The 2,635-nt window shown below is 58.3% G+C and overlaps 1 protein-coding gene across 1 annotated transcript in view; it reads left to right on the forward strand.

The window, feature by feature from the left end:
* Positions 1–2,635, forward strand: part of HIPK2 (homeodomain interacting protein kinase 2) — a 109,822-nt gene that overhangs the window by 15,231 nt on the left and 91,956 nt on the right. The window lies entirely within an intron of this gene.

The raw sequence follows: 2,635 nt of genomic DNA on the forward strand, positions 1-2,635 counted from the left end.
CCAGGTCAGGACCACTCGAACCAGGTCAGGACCCGCCAGGTCAGGACCACTCTAACCACAGTCAGGACCCGCCAGGTCAGGACCACTCTAACCACAGTCAGGACCCGCCAGGTCAGGACCGCTCTAACCACAGTCAGGACCCACCAGAGGGTCCCAAAAAGGCCACACCCTTGATGACTGACTGACCCCACACACACACATACCCAAAGGTGCCTTTGAAGAAACGCCCAGCAAGCTCAGTCCTTTAGTGTGCTGTGGAGTCTGCTCTGCACGCCCCGAAGTCTCCAGGAGTCTGTGTGGGGGCTGCTCTGCTTTAAGTGTGTGGGTCTCCCCCTCCCTCCATGGGGACAGTACAGGAAACTTAGATCTCCCCCCTCCCCAAAGTGCTTTCCAGGTCCACAGTCAGGGTGTGTTCCTGGCCTTCCCTCGAGTCCTGCCGAGGCACTGTGCTTTGGGGCGGTGGGGGGAGAGGGGGTGTCTTGCAAGTCTCCAGGCCTTTATCCTCAGACTTGAGGACGAGCCCAGAGCCCCTGTCCCTGCTGGGCGGCTTGGACCCTTCCAGGGCTCCTCAGGGCAGTGCGTCCTACAAAACCTTCCAAACACTCCAGTGGGGGCCAGATTCTGGACCCCTGGTGCCATAGTGATGACATGTTGGGCAGCTGGCCACAAGGTTGGCAGTTCAAAACCACCAGTGGCTCCTCAGGAGAAAGCTTTCGACTGCTGTAAACAGTTGCTGTCACTGTGAGTCAGCACTGACTCGGTGGCAGTGAGATTACTGCTCTGTTTGCAGGAGTGGTGAACAGGTAAAGGTGGTGAGTGCCTGCAGCCTGCCCATACCACTGAGTGACCCCTAACCAATCACAAGGGATAAAACCGCAGCTGTCCAGAAAAGGGGAGAGGGGACAGTTTCCCCCTCTCCCCACAACCTGTGATCAGTGCCATGAGTCCTGACCCGTGAGAGAAGCCTCCTTACATGTGACCTCAGTCTGCAGTGGAGCTTTCCCCGTAGGAACTGGTCTGTAGTTGCAGTTAGATCTTTGTCGTGTGGGTAGGGTGACAGCCTGGCCCCGGGGCTCTGGGACCCGAGTGGAAGCCAGCACAGACGGGGTTCTAGGCATTCAACCCTCTGTAGTTAGCTGCACCTTGACAATCTTGAGATGCCGAATCTGTAAGATGAGTACAGGACGTCACTTTTTAGTGTGTGTGTGTGTGCGCGCGTGTGCTATTGGGTGGCGAGCATTTGCCGTGTGGCCTGTTCCTTCATTCATACCACAGCTTTAAGGCCACCCTTTGGGAGCCTCCAGTTCTGCAGTGTGTAGCACGTCTGTCATTGTGTGTGTCCATCACCACTTCCTTTGGGCACGTTTTCTTGACCCCAGAAAGAAACTCTTCCCGCTGACGGCCACTCCCTGCCTGCGGGCTTGTGCATCTGGATGCTCTCACCCCCGCCGCCATCCCACGCGGGGTGCCCAGCTGAGCCAGCTGCCTCCCCTCGGCACCACACGGCTGCACCCGCCCATGCGGGGCCCGCAGCAGCGTGCCAGGCCCATTCCTGGCTGGGCGACAGCCCCTCCTGGGCAAGCAGCCCGTCGATGGACATTTAGGCAGCTCCCACGCGGGGCCATCACAGACAACGCTGCTGCCGACGCTTGTTTGCATGTTTTCCTGGTGGGTTTGTGATTTGTGGCTCACAACAGAACTGCTGCCGGTTTAGCCGTTTGTCCGAGCTCCACCCTGTGACAGAAATGACAGGCTCTGAGCTGGGCGTCTGTTCTCGGCCTCCTTCCCAAGCTGCCCCTCCCCCTATGAGCATAAACATGCTGCCCGCTCACCCCACCTCGTCCTCCCAGTGGCCATGGCCACTTTTCCCCCACCAGGTAGATTGTACAGCTGAGCCGGTGTTTCGTTTTACGACAGCTGCAGGGGAGGATTGGGGCCTAAGGCAGAGGTGGGGAGCCTTTCATCTGCCAAGGGCTATGTGGATATTTGGAACATCATTCCTGGGCCATCCTCGTCCAGCGTTTGATTAACTCACCCCGAATACCGATGGTAGCGAGCTTTGGAAGACAGTAGAAGAATCGATGTGTTTGCACGATGGTGCTGGAGAAGAACTTGGAAAGCACCGTGGGCTGCCAGAAGGACACACGATCTGTCTTGGAAGATGGATGGCCAGAGTGCTCCTGAGAGGCGAGGGTGAAGGGCCTCGTCTCACCTACTTGGGACATGCTGCCCTCTCCAGGGACATCACGTTTGGTCAAGCAGAGGGGCAGTGAAGCAGAGGAAGGCCTTCACCAGGTGGACGGACACAGTGGCTGCAGCCATGGGTTCGGGCACAGGGACAGTGGTGGGGCTGGAGCAGGACCGGGCAGTGCGTCCTTCTGTTGTGCACGGGCTCACCGCAGTTCACAACTCACCCGATGGCGCCTACCAACATAACCGCAGCGTGGTGACTGGGAGAAAGACAGGCTCTCTGCTCCCATAAAGAGGTGCCATCTCAGAAACCCACGGGGGCAGTTCCCCCCGTGCTCGAGGGTCCCTGTGAGTCAGCATCGACTCGATGGCAGGGAGGTTGGTGGTGTCTCTTTGGTGAGGTGCGTGATGTCAGCCGGTACTGATGAATTCACAGGCCTTCCAC

The sequence above is a fragment of the Echinops telfairi genome, unplaced genomic scaffold (genome assembly GCF_000313985.2).
Source record: "Echinops telfairi isolate 266 unplaced genomic scaffold, ASM31398v2 ScPeMD7_23;HRSCAF=83, whole genome shotgun sequence".
NCBI classification, from domain to species: domain Eukaryota; kingdom Metazoa; phylum Chordata; class Mammalia; order Afrosoricida; family Tenrecidae; genus Echinops; species Echinops telfairi.